Below are 17,659 nucleotides of genomic sequence, written 5' to 3'. Positions count from 1 at the left end.
CATTTAAATGAGATTTCTGAATAAGCAGAGAAGATGAAAGGTAAAGATAAATGGTGACGTAGCAACTGAACTGAGATGACACAAACAGGAGAGATGTAGAGACCAGAGAATGCAGATATTCTATCAGGCATTAAGAAAGTATCAAGGATAAGTGACATCTTGGGATAAAGGTGAAGAAGTTTATGCCACAGAAACAGATGAAGATATTAAGCTAGTTTAAACATGTACAGATGCAACAGTAACGCAAGCAGCAAAGTAATCTTAAAAGCTAGCTTCAAGCTTTATAGTAAATAAATTGCAGCAAGCGCCAATATATATAGATGCATATGGATGAGTAAAAGATGGATGTTTCCACTATGCATTATAAGCAGTGCTGAACGTTAACAGGAAGGCCTCATTTCAGGGCGTTGCAGTTAAAAAGTTAATTGAATTTACAAGTGAATCAATTTACAAGTGAATCTCAGCAGGAGGAGTTGGATGAGCCAAGAAGCCAAGGTCTTATCAGAACTGGAATTGGCTGACTTTGGATACAAATCGTGTGAAAGAACAGAGACTCCTGTTTGGAAGGCTTGAGCAAAACAAAAGACGTCAGAGGACTATTAGAAAATAATATTAAATACACAAAAAGGTTTGATTTCAGGGTGTCCAGTTAAGGCCAAACTTCAAAGCACTAATTGACACTGGACCATTAAGGTAATGATGGATTGATACATTAATTGGTGGGAAGCTAGCATTAAGACGAGCCCACCAGCACCTGGATGTTCAGTCTGCATGCTGCTAGACCTAGGTGGAAAACTACTGACGGAGGTTAGAAGCCAACCAATTGTAGAGGACCGTGTAATTAAGGGTCCTATAGTTTGTGTAGCCAATGGAGCATCGTGTATTTAGTGACGTTCATAGGGGCCATTTTAAGGGGAGGGCTTATTTGCCCAACCTGATGTTAAGTACCCTATCACTCACCTTCACGGTTCTATATTGATATGGAACTTACACTTAGCTATTCACTTAGATCCAATCACTTCCTCCGATAGGTTTTGTAGTTTGCCACGTAGGATGACGTTGGTAATGACACAGGTCAGCACGTCATTGATGACGATATTGCATGATAAAACCTCAGTTTTTACTAAAGATAAGTTGAGTAAGAGGATTGAGCAAATACTGATGTTCATTGTACTCCCTGATTTAGATACTTGATATTAAAACGGACTTCCTTTTGCCAAATTACCTGAGTCATCTTGATTATTGATGTATGAATAAAATCTGTATCCCCATCCATATCTACGGCATTGCTCCTCATCTTAAAGGGCTGGGCAACCCAATTCAAAGCTGCTTCCCCCCCTCCTGGGGTCAGGGACATTAAGTGAAAGCTGCTACCCCCCTCCTGGGGTCAGCGACCTGCACTGGAAGCCGTTGTCCCATCCCCAGGAAGCTGCTGTCCCTGTCCCGAAGGGTAAGTGACGTGTAGTGAAAGCTGCTATCCCCCCAACCGGGTTCAGGGACCCGCAGTAGAAGCTCCTGCCCCCCCCTTCCCCAGGGTCAAGCACCTGCAGTGAAAGCTGCTGCTCCCCCAAGGGTTCAGGGACTGGCAGTGAAAGCTACTGTCCCTATCCAGAAGGTTAACTGACGTGCAGTGAAAGCTGCTGTGTCTGCCCAGAAGGATAAGGGATGTGCAGTGGAAGCTGCTGTCCCAGCATCAGTGGGTGATGTCATGCAGGCCACTAGTTGTCCGGCATCTGGTGCCTTGAGTGGTCCCAGCCACACTGGGTCAGCATCATGTGCCAAGAAGGCAAAGACTGCACAGGTCATGAAGCAGTGGAATGACCTCAACCGTCGCACGAAGTCCAAGCCGGGTGCAACTCTTGCCTCTGCTATGGGAACTGGAGGGGGGTCACCAGAGAAGCAGGGGCTTACCCCGCATGAACAGGCTGAGAGCCAGTTCATTCATATGGATCAGGTGCAACGTGTGGGAGGCCTGCCTGATTACAAGGGCACGTCTGGTGAGTGACCAAGCTTATGCATTCTGAGTATGTGTATGGAAACAAAACCAAGATGTATGATTGTGTTGCACTTCTGCCTGAATTTGAATGACTACCCTGGATGATCCATGTCATGGTGTACTGCCTCATGCCCAGTGTCCTCTAGAGTGGATACAACCCATGGGTCGTACATACATTGCACATGGCATTGTGACAGTAGTCATCCCCCACCAGCATACACAAATAACATTTTCCACATGCTACCACAACATGCCATCTAGTTAGTTGCATCAGTGATGTCAATGACTCTGCTCTGCTAGACAAGGGCTTGTGTGTGAAGCATGTGTTACACACCATGCACTGCATGGTGTAGATTGTCCAATTCACACATGTACGTAGGTGGTTCCATGCTACAGATAACTTCCATGAAGACTACCAGCAGGCCTCACAGTGTGCCATGAGTGACATAGCATTTTCCAACAATGTGCACATCTACGCAGCAGCTATGACAATGACCCTGCTGTCAAAATTTGAGAGGATTCATCCCTGTTACCTTCCCACACTCAGCACATACTCCATGGGTCCATCCCCCTGTCCCTGTTGTGTGTCACTTTCCCTTCTTCCTATCTCTCAGTGAATGTAATTACCCTCTCCACATCACACACCTTGTCTTGGTGTTTCTCTCACAGTCATACTCCAACTGGTACTCCACATTCAGGCCATGCCCACATTGTGTGCACTCCGTGTGCCAGTTCAACACTGGTGTGGCATGTGATTGATGTGCACCTTGATGTGAATACGTGTGTACGTGTTGACATGTAATGTAATAGCATGTTACAGAGCCACGTGACCTTGCTCATTTAGCACGTTTTTGTCAACAATTTGCTTTGCCATGGGCCACAATGTGCTGTCAGAGAACCATGTCTGTTGGCAATGTGTCCACTGGCTACATGGGCAGGAACATTCATGTTGCAAGTCTGCATACGCCATGATCAGATGACTTCTTGTACATAGTGTGTGTATGCAATTTCTCTCATGGTGACATGCCCAGCATTGTGTTGCAGGACAGCAATGTGAGACAGATGTTTACTGTCAACAAAATTAACATGAATCTACATGTCCTTGTGCAGGTGATGAGGCACCAGATGCAGAGGAGGAGGAAGAGGAGGAAGAGGAGGAACAAGAGTCTGTGTCAGTCCAGAACACCAGCGAGGACATGGTGTGGCAGCCCAGCCCATGAAAAATCCACTTGTGCTATAGACCATCCTGTTAATGCCCAGATACGACACCGACTCTTAAGAATCCAGTAGCTCTGGTGCTGAACCGGATGTCCAATCCTCAATGCTGGCAGAGGTGAGTGCACCAAGTGTTGGAGCAGTTGGATGGGGTTGTCAATTCCATGATCCCACCAGCATACAGGTCCACATGCCGCTCTCACAGGCTGCGCATGAAGGCCAACAGCAGGAGTTGACGGGCCAATCTGAGGTCTCTGCAGGCATCCCTGCTTGCAGAGGGTCGGGCCCACAGGGAAGCCCTGAGGCAAGAGTTGAAGGACCTCAGAGCATCAATCGAAGAGGAAGAGGCAGCCCGCAAGAGACTGTACCAACAGGAGATGCAATTCTCTTGAGGCAGACCATCTCGGAGGAACTCCATGGAATGGGTATTTACCACCCTTTTCGCCACCTGTGATACCCTGGTAAAACCAAGAAATCAGGCGGCAGAAACAGTAGGTACGTTTGCTGATATCCTGGTGGATTTTCCGCCAAGATATCGACAAACTATAATGAGGCCCTATGTCTTTAAATGCTATTATACTAGACCCTAGGCCCATGATTCTGTAGATTCTCGAAACTTACATGAACATAACCCCAAGGCATTCCAAATAAGTGAAATGTACTTGCAAACTACAACAGTCTGGCAGCTGAAGAAGGAAGTCTATCTACACTCTTGGTGGTAGCAAGCTTCTGATTTCACTTGCATGACCCTCTGCAGAATTTCTACATAATGGGGTACACGGCACCAAACACCGCACGAAGTGCACTTGCAAAGCCCAATCTTGGTGGTTAGCTGCTTTTGTGTCATTCACGTGACCGTCCACTGTGTCTGTACATAAGAAAATACACTGTGTGAAGTACTGTGCAAATTGAACCTGCATAGTGCAACAGGCTGATCTAAAGAAGGAAGTCTTTCTATGTTCTTGGTGTTGACAAGCTTTTGACTTGGTTCACATGACCCTCTGCAGCGTGTCTACAAAAGCATACTTGCCAACCCTACCGATTTAGGCGGTAGGATACCGCTTTTTAAGCAGTCCTACCGCCTACCGATTTATTGGCAACAAATACCGATTTTTTTTTTAAGTTATTCTGGAGTTAAGGGAAGTTTGAATTATTTGAAAAATAAAATTATTTTGAACTGATGAACATTGAGAAAGTCATGTTTTGCTGCCCAATGACATGGTATGGGAGACTACTCTGTCCACAACTTAATTATAAGTATGAATTGCATCAAACCTTGTGTATAAATGTGATAGTAAATGTACCATGGTTATCTAAACAGAAGATGGCTGAGGTATGTCATCTCAGCTTATCGCTGAACATGCATGGGCACAGCTAATAGTGGGGCATTTGCTGGCTTTCATGGCAGTTTGTTTTTTACTGGCAACGGGTAATAAGGGGAAAGGTGTAAAGGTGTGATTGAGGATCTGAGAAGGGATGAAGGTGAGCGAGACGACGAGAAAGGGGGACGGTGTAAGCAAAGCAGGATGCTGGTGAGGGAGGCTGCCAGTATGGTGGGGCATGAGGTGTTCATGAGAGTGAGGGCAAGAGAGAGCGAGAGAGAGGATGACAGAGAGGAAGGGTGAGAGAGAAATAAGGGCACAAGAAAGGATGTGCTTGCTGAGTGTACAAAAGGGGATGCATGCATGGGAGCCAGGATGAGAAAGACTCAAGGTGCACAGTGCGAGTGTGAATGTGCAGGCAAAGATGCAAGGTGCAGGGAGAGGGAGAGGGAGGTGCGGGTGCAAAGAGAGAGAGAGAGAGAGAGAGCCAATATAAGAGACCTCCAATAGATGCCCATTCCCAGACAATACACAGCTGTATTTTGCAACACAGTTTCAGGCTAACTTTTTCCAAAGAAAAGCTGATGCCTTTCTTAACAATATATACCAACATTGTCCTATAAAATACTGTTTCATGCTGACTGTGGCCCAATATATGGTGGCATCGCCATCGTAAAACCTTTTCATGGTGGGTTTGCCCATTATTATTAGTATGCCATTGTAAACACGTTTTCACGCTGGCTGTGGGTGGATGCATTGGGTAAGTAGGGGGGTAAAAATGATGCTGTGGGCACCCGTGTAGTTATAGAAATGTTCTGCATGCCGACAGGGTGTCCTTTGGGGCCACAAAGTTGGATGTGTGTAAACTGGACGAACATGCATTTCACATCCTGCCAACAAAAAACTGTGCATAATCTGAAACTGATAATTGTTCTTGCTCGCTAACCCGTTCCTAATACTGTCCTCCCATTTAAAATGGCAGCCAGTGTTTCTGCCCTGCACCGAAAGTAACAAACCAAATAAGGCATAGAATGGGAGTGTGATGGATGAGGGTGGGACAGCCCAAGCTTTTTTTATTTTTATATTATAAAACAATGTGGGCAATTGTGTCTCTGAAAAGGAGGCTTGCTGATCAGACTCCCTTTCACAAATGCTCCATGCCAAAGGTATGCACACATGTTACCAGTCTCCTGACATGTACAGTCCCAGATCTGTGGTGGTAAAGGTCAGGTTCAAAAGCCAAATATGCATCCCTGACAGCTGCAAAGAAAAAAAAGTCAATGGAGGCAGAGGTGGCATTTTAACGCTCTGCACCTCCGATCTAAATTCAAATGATTGTGAAATCTAGAGAGTCTAGGGTAACATAAATCTGTAACTATACGCCATGCCTGGTTTGGCATGGTAATCGCTAGAATTACAAAATTATAAAACCACTACAATTTGGTATCACACCATTGTCAGCTCTGTAAACAGGGCCTAAATATGACAGTACTGATGTATATTGCATTTAGGCAGTCTCCACATCTGCCATGTGGAACAATAGCTAGTATTCTGCTACTTTAATAATCCAGCAGGAAGGGTAAGGGGAGTTTCTAACTCTAAAGGGCATAGAAACCTCCTCCAGGGGGTTTCCTGGGAACCATGCTTCAAAGGCAGGCATTAACATAAAAAGGTCTCCCTCACACCAGGGCGCCAACCTCTGGAGTCCTTTTGAAGTCATTGACGTTTGAGACTTTGTTGTGAGTTCATTCCATTCCAAGGTCTCCTGCTATAGAGTTGAAAGCAGAAGGCATAAAAGACAGAAGGGAGCTCCGCCCTCTAGCCATCCCCAGGGAACAGTGGGAGTGACTGCTGCTGGACCAAGACATCTCTACTGGTTGCATTGGAACTAGGCTCCTGTTCACTGGAGGTGAAGGAAACCCTGTAGGTGCCAACCAAGCTCTCTGCAGTGGGAGTGGGAGTGCCGTACAGAAGAACTCTTGCCCCTGGAGACCTTGTATTGGGGCTTCCAGCAACCCAGAATTCAAGGAACCCTGATTCCCACATTGACTTCCTTGTTAGCCACATCAACCAGGACACCAGCAGCCTGTTCCTAGTTTCTTTGTGCCATATGATATGGATTGCATGTTGTGCTAATGACAAGGAACAGTCCCGCTGTAAGAGAAGGAATGGCACAAGTATTGTGACAGTACGTTCTGTGCAGGGGGGCCTTGATGGCCATTCCCTGCTCCAAATAACCCACAACATTTCTGGCGCCAGCTCCACCTTCGTATGGCACACTGCATAATGTTTCCAATCCCTTGTTAAACTTTTTGATGACTTATTTAATGAGGTTTATTCTCATATTCAGTTTCTGAAAGATCTTTATACTTTATGTACTGATTTAAACACGGCTTTGAATAATAAAACCACGTCATCAATATTGGCAAGTATCAGCAAGGCCGATGGGAAGAACCAGTATTAACTAAATGGTAATCAAACAGCTACTGCACGAGAACAGCGGAGAAGACTGTGATTGGTGACCAGAGTCCCTGCAGGGGGTTCTCACAGTTGGTACATTGAGGGGGAAGGATCAGGTGCATGATCTTGCAAATAGTGGGTCAGGAATCCTTGTGGTCACGTTTGGTGCCTGTGAACCGATTAAGCAATGATCTAAACAAAAAAATAAACTACATATTTTTTCAGAAAAAAGTGGACAAGCACCTTAAAGTGACACCTAAACATCTCTCTAATAATTGATGAGAACCAACATTGTGCCCTGAAACCCTCTATGAGTAGGGCTAAGTCTTATAAGGAAACTTAAAAGAAGCCAGCAAGGGAAAAAGTGCAAAAGAGAGAAATCATGATAACATGAATACATGTATGATAAAAGAAAGATCAGTGCTCAGGGTGTCCGAGAAGTCTCTTGGGATGAGAGTTTCTAAATCAAAAAATACCCTTAATAAAAAACGAAAAAGTATGTATCATGTTAGGGAGAATTCTCCAGAATAGCTAATTTCCCTTACCTACTGAGTCCCTCAGCAGCTTTGCTGGATTTCTAGAATTTATTTTTTTCACCTGGTAAGAGTGTGAGCCTTTTTTCCCACTCTTACATGTGTTTTGCTGTGTGTGTTTAACATGTTAATGTTCATAGACTGTGGAGCCTCACCTACTCCATAGCCATCATCTATTTACTGTGTGTTACACAGCACCTTTAGTGCAGTGACACAGGGTTGTCTTTTTCAGACTTCCCACTTTAAACTCCATTTTCTGGGACTGACTACTGTCTCCTAGAACATGTAAAGTTGCCATTGACTTTATCAATCTTTTTACATTCACAGACCCAGTACAAACTATCTTACATAGAGATCTGTAAAGGGTTAATAGTTATCCTTTTTTGTCAGTTTCTCGTGGGACATTATTCCGTTCCCCTTTCTTTATGATTTGGCTGGTGGCAGTGGTATCTACCCTATTTTTCCTACCGCGGTCTATTTAAATAGCCTTGGTACTGTTTTATGCTAAATTAGTAGCCTCAAACTTAAATCCGTTGGACCCCATTTACTTTTATTTGGTTCCAGCTGGGTTTATTCGGCATTTCTTTTTGTAAAGGTCTTTCGTGTGTTTTACTCTTCGCGCCAAACCAGGTTTGGTTCCTTTGTTCACCGTCCTTTGGCAGGATTCTGCACGGAAGCCCTCCTTAGGAGCCTGAATGTCTGAGGGGGACAGGATGTGAGGGAGGGGTTTGAGACTCCCTGCACAGGGTCTCCTTGGAGACCCATGTCGCACTCTGTATGATTGGCTGTGTTGACTGTCTCGCCGAGACAGCCACCCTGCTGTGTGATTGACAGCCAGGCTGTGTGAATGGGGGAAAACTGCATAAAAAGCAGGTCTCTGGGACTTAGAAGGCTGAGTCGCCACTGGATCGAGAGAACCGAAGAGAAGCTGACAGAAGAGGGCCTCTACCATGACTGAACCTCCCGGTGAAGCTCTGCTGCGGGTCTGAATCGCCAAACTTCAACGACAGGGAAGATCTGCAAGGAATCTTCTCCCTTTGAGCTGGTGGGACCAACAAGTTCACCAAACTGCAAGCCAGGCCTCCCTCCTCTGGTCAAATTTGCTGTGCACAGCGATAGTGAACCGGATAGCCAGGAGGACCGGACCCTGCTTGGGTTTTAAGGAGTGCACCTTTTGTTCTTTGCTTTGGTCTTCTGGTGGTTTCTTCCCTGGGCGGTGCAGGACCCTCCAGTCTTTCTACTTCTTGTCAGTCCGACAGTCACTTCAGGAACCGTGAGCCTGCAGGACCTGCCAGGAACTTCTGCCTCAGCTACAGCCTTCTTCTTCATTTAAGGTACTGTTGAAACCCGGTTGTTCGTTCCGTCCGACTGCGGTGAAAGTGTTTGAAATCGTTCGCCAATCCGAGGGCTTGTCCTTCTCTATTCTTTAAAATAACTTTTCTTCTGACCAACTTCGTTCCGAACTCTTGGGCAAAGACTTAACAGCGAACTACTCTGAACTGTGTGATCCTCTGCAAAGACTCTGGTCCATTGACTTTGACTCAGGCCTCTTGATTTGATTTCCTCACCGTAGTAGCCTTTTCTAGATTTCCCTGCTTACTTACTTGTTGGTGCTGCTTAATTTTTGTCTAACCTTGTCTTTCCCTCCTTTTTAAATTGCTGAAGTGCCATTTTGCTCACACTTCATTTTGAGCTTAACTTGTCCAGAATATATTGGGTGGTGTGTAGTATATTAAGAGTGTGATTTGTCTACTGCTTTACTTTAGTGAATTGTTTTACAACTGATGTGTAAATACATGTATATACTATTACTCAGAAACCTTGAGTCAGTGTTTGTTTGAACCATAGGTAGCCCTTTGTTGTAGCCCCTGAGCTTCTATCCGGGGCTACAACCAAAATACCTGGGTCTATAGCCCCGCTTCAGGTCGCCCTAGCGACGCTTCTGATTGTATGGCCTTCTAGAAACAGTTCGCTGGCAGGAGATCTACTGGTTCTCATGCTTCTGTCCTTTTCTGAAGAGTCTACCAGGGCTCCTTTGAATCACAGTCGAGTCCTACAACTCCTGCTCTAAACTGCAACCCTTTGAGTACTTACCTCACATGATACAGAACTTATAGAATTCCCATATCACAATAACATCTCATATCTGCACTTTCACTTTAAGAACCTGGCAGGGCTCGAAATGATCAGAACCCATTATTTTCCTGTCGATGGGGTATTATAAACACCTTTAAGGGGGGCACCTTAAGAAGAGGGACGAGTTCCATTTATCGTGGTCCAATGAAAATCTCAGGAACAGTGGACAGCCCTTACAGGTCTTTGTTAGTTTTAACATTCACTGTGATGTGAAAAAGCACGCTACAAGAGTGCTTAGCGCAAAGTACACTAATATTCTAACTGTGGCCATGCTTTCTGATTGCTCATGATCGCTGACCTTTCCACAGGCAGGCTACCAGAGAAGGTCCTAGAGAGAGGCTTAATACAATGAAGTTGGTCTCCTCGAATTCGCAAGGATACAACAGCTTTGTGAGAAATAAGCTGGCTTTAGACTACTTCCTGCAAAACAGCATTATGTATCTACAAGTAACAAGGCCTGTAGATTCCTTACATCTTGATGGGTATTTTTTATTTGTGATTGTGCCAATCCAATAGTGTGAGTTAGGCTTCAGTGATCACCTAACTAACAATGTGTTTTCCATGATTGCCATTCTCTCTCCCTTAGGCAAAAATATAAATCTTGAAAATATATTGTGTTTTACTAGGCTGCTTCTTGATATGGCTTACCCTGTTGTACGAGAGTGGCAACTGTTGACTATAAGAGCTTCTTGATAGGACTGCTGAGTCATTTTTTGGTTGTCTTTAAGTAATATTAGCTATGGCAGTCATAGGTAAGTGATGCTGTGCTTATTATGTCCATTTTAATCACATTACTTTAGATATGCCTTCACTGTGAGTGCCTTTTGTAACGTTTTAACCAAGATTTCCAGAGGATTAGGTCTTACCTGTCTCTGTTAATGTATTTTATCGAATTCTGGACCATATCAAGTATCTATCAAACAGTTAATTGCACGCGCTTGAATTACTCCACATACAGAGGGCACATAACCTGCCCATGCACACAGAAATTCCTAAATTAGGAAGGTTGTACAATTGGTTTTGAGAAGGTGCAGGAGGTGCTCAATGTTAGTTATTGTGCAGTTTGAGAATACTGGAGAATGCAACATAGTTAAATAATACCTTTAAAAGCCATTTGGTGTGGGAGGATAGGGATCACAAGGTGCTTGAAAGTCAAGAGTTTCATTGTTTCATTGATCAACGAGTTGAGTACAGCAATCACGGCCTGGTGCCTCAATAATAGACCCATTTGGATTTATTTTGGTTCCAAGGTTGGCAGAAATCACCCATATGAAATGCGAATATAAACTTCCCAAGAAGATGGAGACCACACAATCTCACTTGAGTACAGTGCATTTTGGAAGAAGTTAATAAATAATTCTATATCTGTGGTGTGCCACAGTCACTATTATAACAGCATGCGAGACAAAATCACCACACGGCTACCTAGCCCCGATACAGCATGTCAGACACGACATTGACCCTTGACTGTGTTTGGGCCCAGCTGCCACGGAATCTCCATTTTATCACTTTCCTGTAATGGACCACTTATTTTATATTTGTTGGCTAATATTTTACACAGCCATTCTGTTCAAAAACACATTTGGACACATTTCAGCCAATGTGCTTTTACTGTAGACCATTTTAGGTCTTAATAGTTGTTAGGAAAGATTTTATTTTTGGAACGTTCCCTCCATAGTTTTCCATGGAACCCCATTCTTTTTGCTGTGTTTTTTATCCAGCCCTGACTTTTTGAAATGAAGTAAATCCTTCAACTTCGCTTCCCTTGCCTTTTGCTCATTTGTTATGGGGAAACCGACTAATCCTTCAGACTATCAGTACTGGGAAACTTTTTGTTGCCTTTTGAATAATTGTAATTTTAAAATTGCATGCAGCACTGGATACTTTAGTATCACCCTAACGGTTTACACCCTGGATTTTTGGTTAATTTCATATGTGCCTAAAGACACGATGGTGGCAGCAGTTACATTTTTTCTTAGTGTTTGTATTATTATTGTCGTTCACATTCTCATTTATCGCATATGGCTACTAAACATGGCTAGTGCCCTAATATGGCAGCGCCACACGATTTTCACTTGATCTTTGGCCATATTGTAGTTTGGCTTTCTGCCTGCCTTGCCAGGTCAGGAAATCCCTTTTGAGGTCATGCACTTTCCTGGAAAAACTTCTGCTTTCACGGGCTGGCAAACCTTTGTGGGTGTGTGTGCCCAGGAAGTGGACTCAGACTGTCTAGTCCTAATCCACATCAGTGGTTGTCGTTTTATGACCAGACAGTGTATAGGTCCGCAGCCTGCCTGAGTGCTACTAGGGCTTAATTGCTTCTCAAAGCGCACACCAAAAATGCTTCCAAGTAGCAGCATTCCCCTTTTCGCTACTTTGCTGTGTGTAAACAGGTGCAAGGTTGTGCCAACAGGGCAACATTGACCTCGGCTACTGATAAGGATACATACCAGATGTGTTTTCCAGCAGCTCGGACTGGCTCTGCAGAAGGGAGTGGTAGGAGCCCCTCAGCATTGTGTGCAAGACAGTACTTTTACAGCACAAACACGTTGCTGAGGTTCCTAGAAGGGGTTGTGTCATGTTTGATTGACAAGCCCACTTGATTAAAGGTTTGCACCTACACAGAGAGGGGGATTCATTCAGTGAACTACCATGGTGTGCATATGTGGCATCTTGGAAAAAAGGCCTCTTGCGGCTGTTCCTATCTTGCTATGTCTCAATGGGTTCTGACTAGCAGGGGTGGCAGAGAGTCCAGCCCATTCCAGAGAGTGCAGTCCAAAGAGTCCAGTATGGTGCCCAGACAAGGGTGTTCCTGGCATAGCCAAATACCCAAGGAAAGTAAGATTGTGCTCTTGTAACTTCCATTTTTCTTGCTAACATAAAGCTCTCTGCACTTCGTAATACTCATTTGTCATGTTATCTACCTCTTGCTAAATAAATGCAAAGTGCAAAGCGTTTCCTTCCATGTCAGTACATTGTTTCAGCAAAATCAGACCTGTTAAGAGGTGTGTTTATTTTGGGCTGGTTGCCAGTGCACGAAACACAGACATAGGAGAGTGGTGTCAGAAAGTCTGCTAAAGGGGTGGATGTGAAACCAGTAGTTGTCTGTGAATGGACATCCACTGGCTGTTTGAGTAGTGCAGATCCTTATCATTGGGGGCTGGGATTCACTACCAGCTACAAATCTGGATAAGAGGAGGACACAGCCATTCTTCAGATCTGCATCGGAACCAAGAATCCTTTGAAGACGAGCAGCCCATTGAGGACCCAAGAACAACTTCTGCAGTGGACCAGCAACCACTCCAGTGACCGGCACGGTGAAGCTGTTGCTCATCTGCAAGCCCTCAGAAGACCATTGTTGGTGCTTCAGCCCTTGGACTAGTGAGAGAAACTAGTCTTCACACTTTCTCTAGTATCCAGCCCAGGAGCCTTTGGAAGTGTCTCTGCACTGCCCAGTGGACTGACCAGCTCACTCGTGGGCTACCTGGACAGAATCGGCACTGTTCTGTGTTCATGCCCGGAACTTTGGTGGTTGCCAGCACGTGCCATAGGTCACCTTCACCCAACATTTCACCTTCCTAACATTAAGGGAAACTGTCCTGGAGCAGCTTAGGTGGCCGCGACTGAAAGGACGCCGGCCATCACCTCCAAATAGTGATCATCACTGGAATTTGCTGCCCTATATTCTGTGGAGTCTCCCGAAGAGGTCTGCATCATTGGAATCTGCATTTCTTCATCAACTGGGCTTGCATCTTGCAGTTGCTTCCGACCCAAAGAATGCTCAAACTGCAATCCCTGGACACCTCTCACCCGAACAAAGGATGGAGTACCATGCTCCTAGTGACCCCTAGATGGTAAGGGGGGTAAGTAAGCATACCTGTGCCAGTCCCCACCTGCCCTCCATAGGATAACATTAGGTGCAAAGCCCTTTGTCTCCTATCTCCCTCTTACTTTCCTTAGGTTATCAATCCTGGGTCAAGTACCCTGCCCCTGGGTTAGCCTTGGGTCTTAAAGCAAGGGGAAAAGTAACCCATCTTCTGGTAAATTGTTGCTGAACATTTAAATAGATTGAAACTATTCTGAAATATCACTGCAAGTCTGTTGCATCCCCGTAGAGAATGCTTACTTGTTAGAAACCTTGTGTTGGAACCTGTGACTTTTTAAAAAAAGTTTTATTTACAAGCTTTAATCACATTTGCGATTTTTACAAGATATAAAAAAAGTAGTTTTTCAGTTTTTTTAGTAGTTCAAGTAATTCAAGTTCTTTCACTTTAAGTTGCAGTGTCGAGTTCAATAGGCCTAGTAGCGGTAAGTTTGATAACATTTTCAGTTAGACCGAAGATCTGTTCAAGAGTGCTTGCTGCTGCTATCACCCAAGACGTTTTCTCCCCTCCTATAAGGCGGGACCACCACAGCTCTTCGTCCTGTATGAATGTCGTTGCCACATGGTGTGCCAGGTATGGAGTCCTGGCACTTCGCGTACCTGGGCATGTTAGTAGTAGATGTCGGATTGTCTCAATTTTCGAACGGCGGCCCACAGAATCTACAGTTGTTTGTTCCTGCCTGGCCTCTCATTTTTAAGATTTCATTTGATGGTAAGAGATTCAGCCCTGCCCTTAATAAGATGTTTCTCAAACCTTTGCTGGGATTTATTTTTTTGAAGTGCTGGGTTTCGTTAAGCTTTCTGGCCGTTGCAGGGAGATGCATTGCTAGTTTGTATCTCAGTCCCTTTTCCAGAGTCGAAATCCAGTCTGCTTCGTCCAGTCTTTGCTTTTGTTGCATTTTGGATCAATTCCAGAGATGAGCTGCCAATCATAATTAGGTTATCCTCGCATTCTTTGTTCCAGTCATTCAGCATTCTGCAAGAACCTTTTGAGATTTCAGTTTTAAACATGGAGAGTATTAGTGGGCTAGTAGGGTCAATGATTTTCCTGTAAAGCATGATTTTGTTGCGATCAACGATGGCTTCTAAGGAAGCTAGATTCAATTCCCACCGAATCAAAACAATCGGCGTTGATTTTGGTACATTTAGCATTGTTCACCAAAAAAAGCTTTCCAGGGCGTTCCAGATGGTCTTCGGAAGATATGGCATTGCTTCTGCGCCGTATGTTATGGCAGGTGTCGCTTTATTTCCATAGAAGTTAATTGCTGTGACTTTGGGACACTAAGCACCATACATCTTAGGGTTGGACTTCTAAAGTGCAGGGAATTGAACTTGTGACTGGTTCTCATCATTTTACTTACACCTGCATTACTTACCTGTTTCACGTGGTTAGTTATTTAATGATATATTGTAAGTGAACCTGCTAGTGAGTGTATATATTTGTTTTATATGGTGTTCTGTGATTATACCACCCACTAGTTTCATTTTTCAGTGTGCTCTAAAGGCCTGAATAAATAACTGTATTTTTATAATTGACTGTCTAAGCTGAATTATTGTTATTCTCTGTGGACTCACTGAGGGCCCCTGACTACGCTCCCACTCTGCTGAGGCTAAGCCTTGACTGCTCTCTACACTACCTTGATTGGGATTTAGCTAAACTCTCAGAGTCTCCCTGTTCACCATAAATAGGGCAGCCTCCTAACATTTGTCAACATGGCCTGATTTTAGAAAACCATCTTAACAATAGTTTACATTTACAAAAATAAAAAGTGCAGAATATTTTCGAACAGAGATCTGACGGTTGATGGCTTTGTTTTCAAAGTGGTGTCTGTTCCTTTACACTAAATATGTTCTGGTGATGAATTTCATAGAATCATATATAAGCTCAAAGGCAGTATTGCACATTCCTGTGTGCTGGGCACCATCTTGGGATGGCATTCAGTACAGCTATTATTTTTTAATGCCTGTTTTCAATATGGGGAAGACATGTATGTGAGGGGGTCGCTCCTCACGTAGATCTCACATCATACGATATTATGTAATGATAAGCACTGGAAACACTAAAAGAAAAGAGTTTGCACACTTGGAGTAAACCATTGTGAGCCTGAGGAACACGCGCCTTTTTGGACAGTGAAAACACATCGGCAGTGCTAAGTGTTGAAAAAGGGAAATCGAGCTGCCTTCTTGTTTGCTGTTGATGGTCATTTAGCAGGAAAGTTCGGGCAAGCAGTTACAGAAAATCTTAAAGACGTCCTCATATGCTCTTGGCAACTTTTCATAGACCTTTTCAGCACAGCTTTTTTTCACTTTGTAATTTAATCAGTTCGTAGAATAAAGCTATAAAGACTGTCAACATCGCGTAGCCTTTCCTTCAGCACACAATGATTAAAACTGTCATCGCCCTGCGCCTGCATTCAAACAATGCCCCAGGAAAACCTCCACTCTGTGAACCCAAATTAACTGATATATTACATTCTCACCCCTCGTGTTCAATTAACATTTTAGCAAAAAAAAGTGATCTTCGTCCTCCCCTCTTCTCAGCCATCCTCTTTGTTCACTGATGATGTAGTCATTAGAGCTCAGCAGAACGCACTGAAAGGGGATACGTCAATTTACGCAATGTGAATATTGATATGTGATGCCCCGATAAGTTATTCATGTTGCCTATATTTAAATATCGAGATCTGAGAACTAGCCACGCTAGCTCAGTTTTATAATAATTGCTACAAGACATTTTCATTGAGTCATCAAACTGAGAGAATCCTGCTGAATTCTTAATATGCCTCTCCAAAGGCCCAGGGCAATTTCACTTTAGTGAAGGCGCCTTTCTCGCCCTGTCTGTATAGCTTCATTAATTGAAACCAAAATATATTGTAAATTATTATGGGGCAGGAGGACTGATTGTGACTAGACCATGCTTAATATATTGCTTTGAAAAAAAAAAGTAACGCATTTACCTTCAAAGAAAATGATCAATGTAATAAAGTTCAAAATCCTCACCATTACTCACTGCTGCCTCACCAACACTGTCCCCAGTCCTGGCCCAGAGATTGTCCAGGCCCTCCTCCATTAGACCTACTGCAACCGCCTGTCCATTCCCAGGTACAAGAGAGCCAAAGCTTTTACGGCCTCTGCTTCAACACTTTAGAACTCGCTACCTCCCGCCCTGAAGGCAGAACCATCCTATAGCCTGTTCCAGAAACAACTGAAGACTTCCCTGTTCATCTAGCATCTGTCCCAACGCCCAACTGCACCTTACCTATGCCCTGTCGCTATCTGTCTGTAACTAGCACCTAGATGCCCTGGGATTAAGTGTTTCCTACAAATGGAAAAATGAATAAATGAAAATAAATATTCCAGCCTGTTGGTTTAATATTTGAGTGAAGATCTCTTTGCATGATACAATTTTTCTAGATCATTCATTCTGCCATTATTTGAAGACTCTTTCCATGACCCCCCAATGATTATAAACGCTTAGGATTGTAAGAGTTACGCTCATTGCCAACATTCTGATGGAATCATTCTTTCTTGACCTTGGGGGTCATGATAAATTGGGCGGCGCAGTTAAAATGTGGTGCAAAGTTATCACCACAGCATTACCCCTCCGCTCTACTATGAGCTGGGAGGAAAGTTTAAGATTTACCTCCAGCTTTGAGCTGGCCACTTTCGACCCATTTTCGGAGCTATTAGCACTGCAGTAATAGCGCCGAAAATTAACCATTGGGTCCAACGGAGACTTACCGCTCCACCGCAACTAATAGCACTGGCCCGAGTTGCAGTAACGTTATTTATTTTGTTTTCAAATTTCTTCTGAATATGGAATATTTAGACTGTAGTCTTAGTTTTAATAGTAGGTTATTCCACATAGATGGCGCAGATGTAGGAAATGCTCTGCCCAGTCAGGTGGATCCCTTGCATGGGGCCACGACTATTTGGCCCAATGTTTCCGATCTCATTGTACGTCTTGGTACATAACAAATGATCTTAGATTTCAAGTAAGCACAAGCTTTCCCATGGAGAAATGTATGTACAAGAATCATGGCCTTCAACCTGTCTTCCACCATCAACCAGTGCATATCCCTTCTAGCATTGCTAATGTGTTCGGTCTTTGATT

This window comes from Ambystoma mexicanum, chromosome 4q, assembly GCF_040938575.1.
Source record: "Ambystoma mexicanum isolate Mex_15411 chromosome 4q, UKY_AmexF1_1, whole genome shotgun sequence".
Classification (NCBI taxonomy): domain Eukaryota; kingdom Metazoa; phylum Chordata; class Amphibia; order Caudata; family Ambystomatidae; genus Ambystoma; species Ambystoma mexicanum.
This window is presented reverse-complemented; position numbering follows the sequence as displayed.